The following is a 16,333-nucleotide window of genomic DNA, read 5'->3' as shown; positions in this document are numbered from 1 at the left end:
ATGTAAGGCGCAAGTCACAAGCAGAAGAAGAATCAATGTCAGTCTCATATGTCCAGACACTCCTGTGCCTAACGTCACTTTATGGACAGACAATCAATGTCAGTCTCCATATGTCCAGACACTCCTGTGCCTAACGTCACTTTATGGACAGACAATCAATGTCAGTCTCATATGTCCAGACACTCCTGTGCCTAACGTCACTTTATGTACAGACAATCAATGTCAGTATCCGTATGTTCAGACACTCCTGTGCCTAACGTCACTTTATGGACAGACAATCAATGTCAGTCTCCATATGTCCAGACACTCCTGTGCCTAACGTCACTTTATGGACAGACAATCAATGTCAGTCTCCATATGTCCAGACACTCCTGTGCCTAACGTCACTTTATGTACAATCAATATCAGTATCCGTATGTACAGACACTCCTGTGCCTAACGTCACTTTATGTACAGACAATCAATGTCAGTCTCCGTATGTCCAGACACTCCTGTGCCTAACGTCACTTTATGTACAGACAATCAATGTCAGTCTCCGTATGTCCAGACACTCCTGTGCCTAACGTCACTTTATGGACAGACAATCAATGTCAGTCTCCGTATGTCCAGACACTCCTGTGCCTAACGTCACTTTATGGACAGACAATCAATGTCAGTCTCCATATGTCCAGACACTCCTGTGCCTAACGTCACTTTATGGACAGACAATCAATGTCAGTCTCATATGTCCAGACACTCCTGTGCCTAACGTCACTTTATGTACAGACAATCAATGTCAGTATCCGTATGTTCAGACACTCCTGTGCCTAACGTCACTTTATGGACAGACAATCAATGTCAGTCTCCATATGTCCAGACACTCCTGTGCCTAACGTCACTTTATGGACAGACAATCAATGTCAGTCTCCATATGTCCAGACACTCCTGTGCCTAACGTCACTTTATGTACAATCAATATCAGTATCCGTATGTCCAGACACTCCTGTGCCTAACGTCACTTTATGTACAGACAATCAATGTCAGTCTCCGTATGTCCAGACACTCCTGTGCCTAACGTCACTTTATGTACAGACAATCAATGTCAGTCTCCGTATGTCCAGACACTCCTGTGCCTAACGTCACTTTATGGACAGACAATCAATGTCAGTCTCCGTATGTCCAGACACTCCTGTGCCTAACGTCACTTTATGTACAGACAATCAATGTCAGTCTCCATATGTCCAGATACTCCTGTGCCTAACGTCACTTTATGGACAGACAATCAATGTCAGTCTCCATATGTCCAGACACTCCTGTGCCTAACGTCACTTTATGGACAGACAATCAATGTCAGTCTCCATATGTCCAGACACTCCTGTGCCTAACGTCACTTTATGTACAATCAATATCAGTATCCGTATGTCCAGACACTCCTGTGCCTAACGTCACTTTATGTACAGACAATCAATGTCAGTCTCCGTATGTCCAGACACTCCTGTGCCTAACGTCACTTTATGTACAGACAATCAATGTCAGTCTCCGTATGTCCAGACACTCCTGTGCCTAACGTCACTTTATGGACAGACAATCAATGTCAGTCTCCGTATGTCCAGACACTCCTGTGCCTAACGTCACTTTATGTACAGACAATCAATGTCAGTCTCCATATGTCCAGATACTCCTGTGCCTAACGTCACTTTATGTACAGACAATCAATGTCAGTCTCCATATGTCCAGATACTCCTGTGCCTAACGTCACTTTATGTACAGACAATCAATGTCAGTATCCGTATGTCCAGACACTCCTGTGCCTAACGTCACTTTATGTACAGACAATCAATGTCAGTCTCCATATGTCCAGACACTCCTGTGCCTAACGTCACTTTATGGACAGACAATCAATGTCAGTCTCCATATGTCCAGACACTCCTGTGCCTAACGTCACTTTATGGACAGACAATCAATGTCAGTCTCCGTATGTCCAGACACTCCTGTGCCTAACGTCACTTTATGTACAGACAAACAATGTCAGTCTCCATATGTCCAGACACTCCAGTTCCTAACGTCACTTTATGGACAGACAATCAATGTCAGTCTCCATTTGTCCAGATACTCCTGTGCCTAACGTCACTTTATGGACAATCAATGTCAGTCTCCGTATGTCCAGATACTCCTGTGCCTAACGTCACTTTATGTACAGACAATCAATGTCAGTCTCCATATGTCCAGATACTCCTGTGCCTAACGTCACTTTATGTACAGACAATCAATGTCAGTCTCCATATGTCCAGACACTCCTGTGCCTAACGTCACTTTATGGACAGACAATCAATGTCAGTCTCCGTATGTCCAGACACTCCTGTGCCTAACATCACTTTATGGACAATCAATGTCAGTCTCCAAATGTCCAGACACTCCTGTGCCTAACGTCACTTTATGGACAGACAATCAATGTCAGTCTCCATATGTCCAGACACTCCTGTGCCTAACGTCACTTTATGGACAATCAATGTCAGTCTCCATATGTCCAGACACTCCTGTGCCTAACGTCACTTTATGGACAGACAATCAATGTCAGTCTCCGTATGTCCAGACACTCCTGTGCCTAACGTCACTTTATGTACAGACAATCAATGTCAGTCTCCGTATGTCCAGACACTCCTGTGCCTAACGTCACTTTATGGACAGACAATCAATGTCAGTCTCCATATGTCCAGACACTCCTGTGCCTAACATCACTTTATGTACAATCAATATCAGTATCCGTATGTCCAGACACTCCTGTGCCTAACGTCACTTTATGTACAATCAATGTCAGTCTCCGTAGGTCCAGACACTCCTGTGCCTAACGTCACTTTATGGACAGACAATCAATGTCAGTCTCCGTATGTCCAGACACTCCTGTGCCTAACGTCACTTTATGGACAATCAATGTCAGTCTCCATATGTCCAGACACTCCTGTGCCTAACGTCACTTTATGGACAGACAATCAATGTCAGTCTCCGTATGTCCAGACACTCCTGTGCCTAACGTCACTTTATGGACAGACAATCAATGTCAGTCTCCGTATGTCCAGACACTCCTGTGCCTAACGTCACTTTATGTACAGACAATCAATGTCAGTCTCCATATGTCCAGACACTCCTGTGCCTAACGTCACTTTATGGACAGACAATCAATGTCAGTCTCCATATGTCCAGACACTCCTGTGCCTAACGTCACTTTATGTACAGACAATCAATGTCAGTCTCCATATGTCCAGACACTCCTGTGCCTAACGTCACTTTATGGACAGACAATCAATGTCAGTCTCCGTAGGTCCAGACACTCCTGTGCCTAACGTCACTTTATGGACAATCAATGTCAGTCTCCATATGTCCAGACACTCCTGTGCCTAACGTCACTTTATGGACAGACAATCAATGTCAGTCTCCGTATGTCCAGACACTCCTGTGCCTAACGCAACTTTATGGACAGACAATCAATGTCAATCTCCGTATGTCCAGACACTCCTGTGCCTAACGTCACTTTATGGACAGACAATCAATGTCAGTCTCCGTATGTCCAGACACTCCTGTGCCTAACGTCACTTTATGGACAGACAATCAATGTCAGTCTCCATATGTCCAGACACTCCTGTGCCTAACGTCACTTTATGGACAGACAATCAATGTCAGTCTCCATATGTCCAGACACTCCTGTGCCTAACGTCACTTTATGGACAGACAATCAATGTCAGTCTCCGTATGTCCAGACACTCCTGTGCCTAACGTCACTTTATGGACAGACAATCAATGTCAGTCTCCATATGTCCAGATACTCCTGTGCCTAACGTCACTTTATGGACAGACAATCAATGTCAGTCTCCATATGTCCAGACACTCCTGTGCCTAACGTCACTTTATGGACAATCAATGTCAGTCTCCGTATGTCCAGACACTCCTGTGCCTAACGTCATTTTATGTACAGACAATCAATGTCAGTCTCCATATGTCCAGACACTCCTGTGCCTAACGTCACTTTATGGACAGACAATCAATGTCAGTCTCCATATGTCCAGACACTCCTGTGCCTAACGTCACTTTATGTACAATCAATATCAGTCCCCATATGTCCAGACACTCCTGTGCCTAACGTCACTTTATGTACAATCAATATCAGTCCCCATATGTCCAGACACTCCTGTGCCTAACGTCACTTTATGTACAATCAATATCAGTCCCCATATGTCCAGACACTCCTGTGCCTAACGTCACTTTATGGACAGACAATCAATGTCAGTCTCCATATGTCCAGATACTCCTGTGCCTAACGTCACTTTATGGACAGACAATCAATGTCAGTCTCCATATGTCCAGACACTCCTGTGCCTAACGTCACTTTATGGACAGACAATCAATGTCAGTCTCCATATGTCCAGATACTCCTGTGCCTAACGTCACTTTATGTACAGACAATCAATGTCAGTCTCCATATGTCCAGACACTCCTGTGCCTAACGTCACTTTATGGTCAGACAATCAATGTCAGTCTCCGTATGTCCAGACACTCCTGTGCCTAACGTCACTTTATGTACAGACAATCAATGTCAGTCTCATATGTCCAGACACTCCTGTGCTTAACATCACTTTATGTACATACAATCAATATTTTTAAACGATCATACTTTATGTATTGTGTTTTGTCTATTATTGTGGTCTCCATCATTTTTCTTCTGTCTTGCTTTGGATCCAGAGTAACAATTATTTTGTTCTCCTTCACACTTGTGTACTGGAGTGCCATAAACAATTTTGGATCTTGAACCCTGGGGAGAATACCACGACCATCCACATTATCTAAACTCCCACTTGATTCCATCAGCTCCGACAATGTCACTCTCATTCTCCTCTGGAATAAAGATCCAGCTCGGCCAAACGCTTCCTATGACTCGGCCCTCTAGTCCAGGCAACATCTTCAGTAATCTCTTCTGCACCCTCTCCAGTTTCAAATATATTTACTACAGTAGGGTGAACACAACTGTACATAATACTCTGTGAAGCCATGTTGATTCATACACAAATCAATGGCATGAATTGTGAATTACAGAGGTCTAACACTGACACACACACACCACTCGTCACAGGCCTCCATTCGCTAAAACCATCTTCAATCATCTCCCTCTGCTTCTTGTTCTCGAGCCCGGAGTGAATCCTCCTCTCCAGCTCCCCGTGACTCCTTCCTGACCGAACCTCCCCGATCAGCTGCCACGCGGGATTTTGTTACAGACTTTACCAAAGTTCAGATAAATAACATCACTGCACAACTTCACCCAACTCGCTCGTTAACTCATAAATAATATCCAAAATACTTGACAGATATGATGTCCTCTTGGGCAGTTTAGAGGGTGATTTCCCCATGACTAATGCCCAAACGCCCGAGACTTCAGCTTCACTCCATACTGAGAAAATTCCGATCCCAGCTGTGGAATTACCAACCTGGACTGAAGCCCGCATACTGCCAGTTCCATATCCTCAGAGACACCGGCCCAATATCATCACCCATACACAGACGCTTTGGAGCCGGCGATTTGCCGAGGTGTTCCTGCCATGTCTGATTCACAAACTCAGGTGGAATTGGAACCTAATGACCCTCTGCCGGGGCCGGGGCTCAGACTGGTTCCCCGGTCTGTGTGGAGGATGCGGATACACTTCAGCCTGACCCCAGCAGCAAAACCGAACACATTTGATCAGAAACTACCTGTCGTGCGGGATCTTGCCCAGCACAGCTCGCTGCCATGTTTCCCGCAGTGTAGCAGGAACAAAATGTAAAGTTACAAAGTAGAAAACACTGGGAACTCAGTACATCAGACTACATCTCTGAAAGGTGAAATAGTGGAAGACCCAGTTCCAGAACTGAGACTGTCCGAGATTTGCTGAGCATCTCCAGTATTTTTCTCCTCCTTACTTTAAATTTCCTGCAACTGTAGTATTTCCTCCCTCTTCATTTTAATGCACAGATAGTAACTGATTGCCACCCTTGACTGTCAATGCCACCCCATCCCAAACAATCTGTCATTTCTCAGTTCATTCTGAGCCTGGTGTAACACGGCCCATACAGTCAATGGTCACAGCATCCTTTCCCCCCTCTATCAATGTGTCAGTTCTCAGTTCATTCCGACCCTGGTGTAACACGGCCCATACAGTCAATGGTCACAGCATCCTTTCCCCCCTCTATCAATGTGTCAGTTCTCAGTTCATTCCGACCCTGGTGTAACACGGCCCATACAGTCAATGGTCACAGCATCCTTTCCCCCCTCTATCAATGTGTCAGTTCTCAGTTCATTCCGACCCTGGTGTAACACGGCCCATACAGTCAATGGTCACAGCATCCTTTCCCCCCTCTATCAATGTGTCAGTTCTCAGTTCATTCCGACCCTGGTGTAACACGGCCCATACAGTCAATGGTCACAGCATCCTTTCCCCCCTGTATCAATGTGTCAGTTCTCAGTTCATTCCGACCCTGGTGTAACACGGCCCATACAGTCAATGGTCACAGCATCCTTTCCCCCCTCTATCAATGTGTCAGTTCTCAGTTCATTCCGACCCTGGTGTAACACGGCCCATACAGTCAATGGTCACAGCATCCTTTCCCCCCTCTATCAATGTGTCAGTTCTCAGTTCATTCCGACCCTGGTGTAACACGGCCCATACAGTCAATGCTCACAGCATCCTTTCCCCCCTCTATCAATGTGTCAGTTCTCAGTTCATTCCGACCCTGGTGTAACACGGCCCATACAGTCAATGGTCACAGCATCCTTTCCCCCCTCTATCAATGTGTCAGTTCTCAGTTCATTCCGACCCTGGTGTAACACGGCCCATACAGTCAATGCTCACAGCATCCTTTCCCCCCTCTATCAATGTGTCAGTTCTCAGTTCATTCCGACCCTGGTGTAACACGGCCCATACAGTCAATGGTCACAGCATCCTTTCCCCCCTCTATCAATGTGTCAGTTCTCAGTTCATTCCGACCCTGGTGTAACACGGCCCATACAGTCAATGGTCACAGCATCCTTTCCCCCCTCTATCAATGTGTCAGTTCTCAGTTCATTCTGACCCTGGTGTAACACGGCCCATACAGTCAATGGTCACAGCATCCTTTCCCCCCTCTATCAATGTGTCAGTTCTCAGTTCATTCCGACCCTGGTGTAACACGGCCCATACAGTCAATGGTCACAGCATCCTTTCCCCCCTCTATCAATGTGTCAGTTCTCAGTTCATTCCGACCCTGGTGTAACACGGCCCATACAGTCAATGGTCACAGCATCCTTTCCCCCCTCTATCAATGTGTCAGTTCTCAGTTCATTCCGACCCTGGTGTAACACGGCCCATACAGTCAATGGTCACAGCATCCTTTCCCCCCTCTATCAATGTGTCAGTTCTCAGTTCATTCCGACCCTGGTGTAACACGGCCCATACAGTCAATGCTCACAGCATCCTTTCCCCCCTCTATCAATGTGTCAGTTCTCAGTTCATTCCGACCCTGGTGTAACACGGCCCATACAGTCAATGCTCACAGCATCCTTTCCCCCCTCTATCAATGTGTCAGTTCTCAGTTCATTCCGACCCTGGTGTAACACGGCCCATACAGTCAATGGTCACAGCATCCTTTCCCCCCTCTATCAATGTGTCAGTTCTCAGTTCATTCTGAGCCTGGTGTAACACGGCCCATACAGTCAATGGTCAGCATCCTTTCCCCCCTCTATCAATGTGTCAGTTCTCAGTTCATTCCGACCCTGGTGTAACACGGCCCATACAGTCAATGCTCACAGCATCCTTTCCCCCCTCTATCAATGTGTCAGTTCTCAGTTCATTCCGACCCTGGTGTAACACGGCCCATACAGTCAATGGTCACAGCATCCTTTCCCCCCTCTATCAATGTGTCAGTTCTCAGTTCATTCCGACCCTGGTGTAACACGGCCCATACAGTCAATGGTCACAGCATCCTTTCCCCCCTCTATCAATGTGTCAGTTCTCAGTTCATTCCGACCCTGGTGTAACACGGCCCATACAGTCAATGGTCACAGCATCCTTTCCCCACTCTATCAATGTGTCAGTTCTCAGTTCATTCCGACCCTGGTGTAACACGGCCCATACAGTCAATGGTCACAGCATCCTTTCCCCCCACTATCAATGTGTCAGTTCTCAGTTCATTCCGACCCTGGTGTAACACGGCCCATACAGTCAATGGTCACAGCATCCTTTCCCCCCTCTATCAATGTGTCAGTTCTCAGTTCATTCCGACCCTGGTGTAACACGGCCCATACAGTCAATGGTCACAGCATCCTTTCCCCCCACTATCAATGTGTCAGTTCTCAGTTCATTCCGACCCTGGTGTAACACGGCCCATACAGTCAATGGTCACAGCATCCTTTCCCCCCTCTATCAATGTGTCAGTTCTCAGTTCATTCCGACCCTGGTGTAACACGGCCCATACAGTCAATGCTCACAGCATCCTTTCCCCCCTCTATCAATGTGTCAGTTCTCAGTTCATTCCGACCCTGGTGTAACACGGCCCATACAGTCAATGCTCACAGCATCCTTTCCCCCCTCTATCAATGTGTCAGTTCTCAGTTCATTCCGACCCTGGTGTAACACGGCCCATACAGTCAATGGTCACAGCATCCTTTCCCCCCTCTATCAATGTGTCAGTTCTCAGTTCATTCCGACCCTGGTGTAACACGGCCCATACAGTCAATGGTCACAGCATCCTTTCCCCCTCTATCAATGTGTCAGTTCTCAGTTCATTCCGACCCTGGTGTAACACGGCCCATACAGTCAATGGTCACAGCATCCTTTCCCCCCTCTATCAATGTGTCAGTTCTCAGTTCATTCCGACCCTGGTGTAACACGGCCCATACAGTCAATGGTCACAGCATCCTTTCCCCCCTCTATCAATGTGTCAGTTCTCAGTTCATTCCGACCCTGGTGTAACACGGCCCATACAGTCAATGGTCACAGCATCCTTTCCCCCCTCTATCAATGTGTCAGTTCTCAGTTCATTCCGACCCTGGTGTAACACGGCCCATACAGTCAATGGTCACAGCATCCTTTCCCCCCTCTATCAATGTGTCAGTTCTCAGTTCATTCTGACCCTGGTGTAACACGGCCCATACAGTCAATGGTCACAGCATCCTTTCCCCCCTCTATCAATGTGTCAGTTCTCAGTTCATTCCGACCCTGGTGTAACACGGCCCATACAGTCAATGGTCACAGCATCCTTTCCCCCCTCTATCAATGTGTCAGTTCTCAGTTCATTCCGACCCTGGTGTAACACGGCCCATACAGTCAATGGTCACAACATCCTTTCCCCCCTCTATCAATGTGTCAGTTCTCAGTTCATTCCGACCCTGGTGTAACACGGCCCATACAGTCAATGGTCACAGCATCCTTTCCCCCCTCTATCAATGTGTCAGTTCTCAGTTCATTCTGAGCCTGGTGTAACACGGCCCATACAGTCAATGGTCACAGCATCCTTTCCCCCCTCTATCAATGTGTCAGTTCTCAGTTCATTCCGACCCTGGTGTAACACGGCCCATACAGTCAATGGTCACAGCATCCTTTCCCCCCTCTATCAATGTGTCAGTTCTCAGTTCATTCCGACCCTGGTGTAACACGGCCCATACAGTCAATGGTCACAGCATCCTTTCCCCCCTCTATCAATGTGTCAGTTCTCAGTTCATTCCGACCCTGGTGTAACACGGCCCATACAGTCAATGGTCACAGCATCCTTTCCCCCCTCTATCAATGTGTCAGTTCTCAGTTCATTCCGACCCTGGTGTAACACGGCCGATACAGTCAATGGTCACAGCATCCTTTATCCCCACTATCAATGTGTCAGTTCTCAGTTCATTCCGACCCTGGTGTAACACGGCCCATACAGTCAATGGTCACAGCATCCTTTCCCCCCTCTATCAATGTGTCAGTTCTCAGTTCATTCCGACCCTGGTGTAACACGGCCGATACAGTCAATGGTCACAGCATCCTTTCCCCCCTCTATCAATGTGTCAGTTCTCAGTTCATTCCGACCCTGGTGTAACACGGCCCATACAGTCAATGGTCACAGCATCCTTTCCCCCCTCTATCAATGTGTCAGTTCTCAGTTCATTCCGACCCTGGTGTAACACGGCCCATACAGTCAATGGTCACAGCATCCTTTCCCCCCTCTATCAATGTGTCAGTTCTCAGTTCATTCCGACCCTGGTGTAACACGGCCCATACAGTCAATGGTCACAGCATCCTTTCCCCCCTCTATCAATGTGTCAGTTCTCAGTTCATTCCGACCCTGGTGTAACACGGCCCATACAGTCAATGGTCACAGCATCCTTTCCCCCCTCTATCAATGTGTCAGTTCTCAGTTCATTCCGACCCTGGTGTAACACGGCCCATACAGTCAATGGTCACAGCATCCTTTCCCCCCTCTATCAATGTGTCAGTTCTCAGTTCATTCCGACCCTGGTGTAACACGGCCCATACAGTCAATGCTCACAGCATCCTTTCCCCCCACTATCAATGTGTCAGTTCTCAGTTCATTCCGAGCCTGGTGTAACACGGCCCATACAGTCAATGGCCACAGCATCCTTTCCCCCCTCTGTCAATGTGTCAGTTCTCAGTTCATTCCGACCCTGGTGTAACACGGCCCATACAGTCAATGGCCACAGCATCCTTTCCCCCCTCTATCAATGTGTCAGTTCTCAGTTCATTCCGACCCTGGTGTAACACGGCCCATACAGTCAATGGTCACAGCATCCTTTCCCCCCTCTATCAATGTGTCAGTTCTCAGTTCATTCCGACCCTGGTGTAACACGGCCCATACAGTCAATGGCCACAGCATCCTTTCCCCCCTCTGTCAATGTGTCAGTTCTCAGTTCATTCCGACCCTGGTGTAACACGGCCCATACAGTCAATGCTCACAGCATCCTTTCCCCCCTCTATCAATGTGTCAGTTCTCAGTTCATTCCGACCCTGGTGTAACACGGCCCATACAGTCAATGGTCACAGCATCCTTTCCCCCCTCTATCAATGTGTCAGTTCTCAGTTCATTCCGACCCTGGTGTAACACGGCCCATACAGTCAATGGTCACAGCATCCTTTCCCCCCTCTATCAATGTGTCAGTTCTCAGTTCATTCCGACCCTGGTGTAACACGGCCCATACAGTCAATGGTCACAGCATCCTTTCCCCCTCTATCAATGTGTCAGTTCTCAGTTCATTCCGACCCTGGTGTAACACGGCCCATACAGTCAATGCTCACAGCATCCTTTCCCCCCTCTATCAATGTGTCAGTTCTCAGTTCATTCCGACCCTGGTGTAACACGGCCCATACAGTCAATGGTCACAGCATCCTTTCCCCCCTCTATCAATGTGTCAGTTCTCAGTTCATTCCGACCCTGGTGTAACACGGCCCATACAGTCAATGGTCACAGCATCCTTTCCCCCTCTATCAATGTGTCAGTTCTCAGTTCATTCCGACCCTGGTGTAACACGGCCCATACAGTCAATGGTCACAGCATCCTTTCCCCCCTCTATCAATGTGTCAGTTCTCAGTTCATTCTGAGCCTGGTGTAACACGGCCCATACAGTCAATGCTCACAGCATCCTTTCCCCCCTCTATCAATGTGTCAGTTCTCAGTTCATTCCGACCCTGGTGTAACACGGCCCATACAGTCAATGGTCACAGCATCCTTTCCCCCCTCTATCAATGTGTCAGTTCTCAGTTCATTCCGACCCTGGTGTAACACGGCCCATACAGTCAATGGTCACAGCATCCTTTCCCCCCTCTATCAATGTGTCAGTTCTCAGTTCATTCCGACCCTGGTGTAACACGGCCCATACAGTCAATGGTCACAGCATCCTTTCCCCCCTCTATCAATGTGTCAGTTCTCAGTTCATTCCGACCCTGGTGTAACACGGCCCATACAGTCAATGGTCACAGCATCCTTTCCCCCCTCTATCAATGTGTCAGTTCTCAGTTCATTCCGACCCTGGTGTAACACGGCCCATACAGTCAATGCTCACAGCATCCTTTCCCCCCTCTATCAATGTGTCAGTTCTCAGTTCATTCCGACCCTGGTGTAACACGGCCCATACAGTCAATGGTCACAGCATCCTTTCCCCCCTCTATCAATGTGTCAGTTCTCAGTTCATTCTGACCCTGGTGTAACACGGCCCATACAGTCAATGCTCACAGCATCCTTTCCCCCCTCTATCAATGTGTCAGTTCTCAGTTCATTCCGACCCTGGTGTAACACGGCCCATACAGTCAATGGTCACAGCATCCTTTCCCCCCTCTATCAATGTGTCAGTTCTCAGTTCATTCCGACCCTGGTGTAACACGGCCCATACAGTCAATGGTCACAGCATCCTTTCCCCCTCTATCAATGTGTCAGTTCTCAGTTCATTCTGAGCCTGGTGTAACACGGCCCATACAGTCAATGGTCACAGCATCCTTTCCCCCCTCTATCAATGTGTCAGTTCTCAGTTCATTCCGACCCTGGTGTAACACGGCCCGTACAGTCAATGGTCACAGCATCCTTTCCCCCCACTATCAATGTGTCAGTTCTCAGTTCATTCCGACCCTGGTGTAACACGGCCCATACAGTCAATGGTCACAGCATCCTTTCCCCCCTCTATCAATGTGTCAGTTCTCAGTTCATTCCGACCCTGGTGTAACACGGCCCATACAGTCAATGGTCACAGCATCCTTTCCCCCCTCTATCAATGTGTCAGTTCTCAGTTCATTCCGACCCTGGTGTAACACGGCCCATACAGTCAATGGTCACAGCATCCTTTCCCCCCTCTATCAATGTGTCAGTTCTCAGTTCATTCCGACCCTGGTGTAACACGGCCCATACAGTCAATGCTCACAGCATCCTTTCCCCCCTCTATCAATCTGTCAGTTCTCAGTTCATTCCGACCCTGGTGTAACACGGCCCATACAGTCAATGGTCACAGCATCCTTTACCCCCTCTATCAATGTGTCAGTTCTCAGTTCATTCTGAGCCTGGTGTAACACGGCCCATACAGTCAATGGACACAGCATCCTTTCCCCCCTCTATCAATGTGTCAGTTCTCAGTTCATTCCGACCCTGGTGTAACACAGCCCATACAGTCAATGGTCACAGCATCCTTTCCCCCCTCTATCAATGTGTCAGTTCTCAGTTCATTCCGACCCTGGTGTAACACGGCCCATACAGTCAATGGTCACAGCATCCTTTCCCCCCCTCTATCACTCTGTTGCATTTGCCCCTGAGGCCGCTCTCTCTGCGCTGAGAGGCCGTGACCACAGAACCAGTGAAACACTCGCTGCAGCTCCGACGGGCTGTCACCATGGAAACAGAGGAAGTGGCTCACTGAAAATAACCGAAAAAGGAAATAACAAACTGCTCATGTGATACAAGTGTCGTTATGACAAAGACGAACACTGCAGCCATTTTGTAGGGGTGAAACTAAAATTGAAATGGCCGCTTTTACCCCGCCGCGTAATGATTTCAAATAAACCTCTGTCTGAACGGGGGAAACATGCTTCTACTCATACATTTGGAGCAGTGTCCCGAGGGTGTGATCACTCTGTTTAACCCTCGCTGTCTGGAAACACACAGCAGGCCGAACGGCCGCTTCCGGTGTGATGGAAGCATGTAAAACAATTACCGACCCCAGGCGTCGATCCAGGTGAAGTCTTGATCCGCTACCGGGCCGGGTGATGGAGGTAAAGTTCCCCAGGTGCATCTTAATTCGTGTGTTTAAACTCGGCATCACCACCTCATCCCGCTCCTGGGGCAAGAACACCAGGGGCTGAGCGGCGGCTCATCTCGGGCGGTCCGGCCTGAAGGTCCCATAACCCGGACCGACCACGACAGGTTGGATCCAGGAAGCGGGACGAGGCGGCCAGTTCGAGGAAGTTAACGGGACTCTCTGCCCGATATCAGGTCCCCTTAACCACCCCCCTTCCCGGAATCGGCTTCGGTACTCACCGATGGGAAATTGTTGGTCGCGTTCACCCCTGATGACCGGCCTCAATGCTCACCGATGAGAACCTGATCAATTTGTCCCGCAGACAGCGATGGGTCCACCAGCTCGCCGCCGACGACCCGCTTCAACAGAGGACGGAAAGAAAAGCACCGCCCATCCGGAGACTGTGAGAGCCGGGCGGGGCCTCGGAAGCGAGAACGTCAGATGCTGCAGATCTGTGTTTGAAATGGGAGCCAGACGCTGGATCACATGACGGGTGGAGGGACTCCCTCCTGAACCGGCGACTCTGCTCCTCGCCCCTCACTCACTGCCCGAACTAACTGCCGCATTTTAAACCTTAGTTCATACTTACACCAGCTACATTTTTAATTTTCCCCTCTGTATCTTTCCCGTCCCCATCGCTCCGCCTCCCGTTTCCTGGAGCTTTCCGGGTTCCATTCCATCCCGGTCCTGTACACAATGCCCACCCGAACAGGAATTGAGCGGGTTTCATTGAAATCACTTGTATGTTTATAAACAGTAATTTCTATTCACAATCCTCCGGAGCCTCACTGGACAGGAACACTGTAACATCAAGTGAGAAACAGCAGGAGGAGGTCATTCAGCCCCTCCAACCATCAACAAGATGGCGGCTGCTCTCCCATCTCAGCCCACATGTTTCTCCCCGATCCTCATTTCCTCGATCCCTTCGGTCTCCACACATCCGCCGGTGAAGATGCTCGCTGAGACTTCATCGTCCTCCAGGAACTAGTCTGGTGAATCTCTGAAGCAAACACTCTCTAACTTCTTATAATCTTCTATGGAATTAAATTCTATTTCTGCAGCTCCGTGTTGCCCCCACAACTCACCTCCCCCCCGTCACTATTTCCACCTCCCCCTCACCTGGATCCACCTCTCTCTCCCCAGCTCTTGCCCCATCCCCACCCCTCACCGCTTTTCTCTGAATATTTCCTGTCTACTCTCAGTCCAGTGGAAGGGTCTCGGCCCGTAATTGTGACGGTCCATTTCCCTCCAGAGTCGCTGCCCGACCCACTGTGTTCCTCGGGCAGTTTGTTCCTTGGTCAGTATAACCCGTGTTAGTACGGGGAGCGGAATTTTACACCAAATACTCTCAGATGTTAGGGTCAAAGAAACACACACAACACGCTGGAGGAACAAAGCAGGTCGGGCAGCTTCCGTGGAAACGAGCAGTCAACGTTTTGTGCCCAGAACCTTCGGCAGGACTGAGAGGGAGGGGGCAGGAGAACTATAAAGAAGGGGGAAGGGTGGGAAGGAGATGATTTTTAGGTGCCAGGTGAAAAACCGGTAAGGGGAAAGATCAAGGGGTGGGGGAGGGGACGCAGGGAGGGGTTAGGCTGGAAAGGTGAAGAAGGAGTGTAAGGGGAAAACACTATGTGTAGCAGAAGAAGGCAGAATCATGAGAGAGGTGATATTTGTGGCAAATATGATTATATGATATGTATGTACAATATCTGATGTATACGCCGGACTCAAAGAGGACGCTTTCGGAATAGTAAATAAAACTATCCAGACTTCCGTATGGACTCTCACATGACTTGGAAGGGCCTCATTAAATTGGCTAGAGTCACCCTGCAGTCAGAGCTGTTCTTGTAAACATGCCGGAATTAAACTGGCCTCTCGCCCACCGAGCCGTCTGCCGCACACAGTGAAATAATGGCTTGCGTTCCGCAACGCCGCCTGCCGCTTTCTGTCACTGGTCACCTCCACTGTTTGATATGTATCGGGTCTGTCAACAGAATCAAGCAACACACACAAAATGCTGGTGGAACACAGCAGGCCAGGCAGCATCTATAGGGAGAAGCACTGTCGACGTTTCATGCTGAGACCCTTCGTCAGGTCTCGGCCCGAAACGTCGACAGCGATTCTCTTAATGTCCCTGCTAACATTGATTTACAATCGTGCCTACTTTGCATTGCTTCAACCTTTATATCAACATTGAAAAACACTCGGAACCCTCACGTTTCGTCGACGTTGCCTCCTTGCTTTTGAACTGCTGTTCCCTCACAGAATTCGTGTGATCTGTAACAATGAACACCCAAACCCGGTCATCAGACTGTAATTTCTCCGTAATCGCTATTTAAATATGATGCCTTCGGAATAGTACAAACGGATCTATTGAGACTTCCATAGCGACACAAGGAAGAGCTTAAAAGAGCTCAGATAAAGTTTTGCATTACATACATCTGGCAGTAAGAAGAGCAAAAACAAAGCAGGGTTTGTTTTTGGGAAGGACAGAGAACTGTGTGAATGGGGGCAGGGCGGGGAGAACAGGGCCAGATCATGACAATTCTCGTGGCGAAAGCGGTGCAGTAGGAGGGTATATAAACG

At 48.5% G+C, this 16,333-nt stretch overlaps 1 protein-coding gene across 1 annotated transcript in view; it reads right to left on the bottom strand.

The window, feature by feature from the left end:
* LOC132386513 (NACHT, LRR and PYD domains-containing protein 3-like) overlaps positions 1-14,120 on the bottom strand; it is a 28,119-nt gene extending 13,999 nt beyond the window's left edge. Inside the window, exon 1 of the mRNA XM_059958798.1 lies at positions 13,987-14,120. The gene's annotated coding sequence lies outside the window, so the exon portion shown is untranslated. The remainder of the gene's footprint in view (positions 1-13,986) is intronic.
* Positions 14,121-16,333: the final 2,213 nt, after the last annotated feature.

The sequence above is a fragment of the Hypanus sabinus genome, unplaced genomic scaffold (genome assembly GCF_030144855.1).
Source record: "Hypanus sabinus isolate sHypSab1 unplaced genomic scaffold, sHypSab1.hap1 scaffold_1185, whole genome shotgun sequence".
NCBI lineage: Eukaryota > Metazoa > Chordata > Chondrichthyes > Myliobatiformes > Dasyatidae > Hypanus > Hypanus sabinus.
The sequence above is the reverse complement of the archived record's forward strand: the minus strand, read 5'-3'. Positions and strand labels throughout refer to the sequence as shown.